Source organism: Scyliorhinus torazame, chromosome 4 (assembly GCF_047496885.1).
Source record: "Scyliorhinus torazame isolate Kashiwa2021f chromosome 4, sScyTor2.1, whole genome shotgun sequence".
In the NCBI taxonomy this organism is placed as follows: Eukaryota; Metazoa; Chordata; class Chondrichthyes; order Carcharhiniformes; family Scyliorhinidae; genus Scyliorhinus; species Scyliorhinus torazame.
The window spans coordinates 9,030,358-9,030,861 of NC_092710.1; positions in this window are offsets into that span (position 1 = coordinate 9,030,358).

The window sequence follows — 504 nt, forward strand, 5'->3', positions numbered from 1 at the left end:
GCTCCGGTTTCCTCCCACAAGTCCAAAGACATGCACGTCGGGTGGATTGGCCACAATAAATTGCCACTCGTGGCGAGGAAAAAAAAAAAGGTTAGGTGGGGATAGGGTGGAAGTGAGGTTGGTGCAGACTCGATGGGCCGAATGGCCTCCTCCTGCACTGTTACGGTCTACGTTAAATTGTTGACTCAGCCTGATGCTTTCCGAAAATCTGCACTCAGAATAATTTAATCATTTTACAGCACATTATAATAATGATGGGTAACCCGCGTTACAAGACTATGGCCCCAGCTTGTCTGCAAAATACTCATTGTTCTACCAAGAGCAGGGACTGCAAACCCATTAACGCCTCGTCAAGGACTAACGGCATTATTTCAGATTAAGGGGAGCATTCTGAACATGATCTGGTAACTTGTAAAAAACCATTGTATAAGTAAATGGTTTTCCCATTCGGGGCCCAGTGAACATCTTTACCGATACCTCCCGATCAATTGTATTGGATGAAAT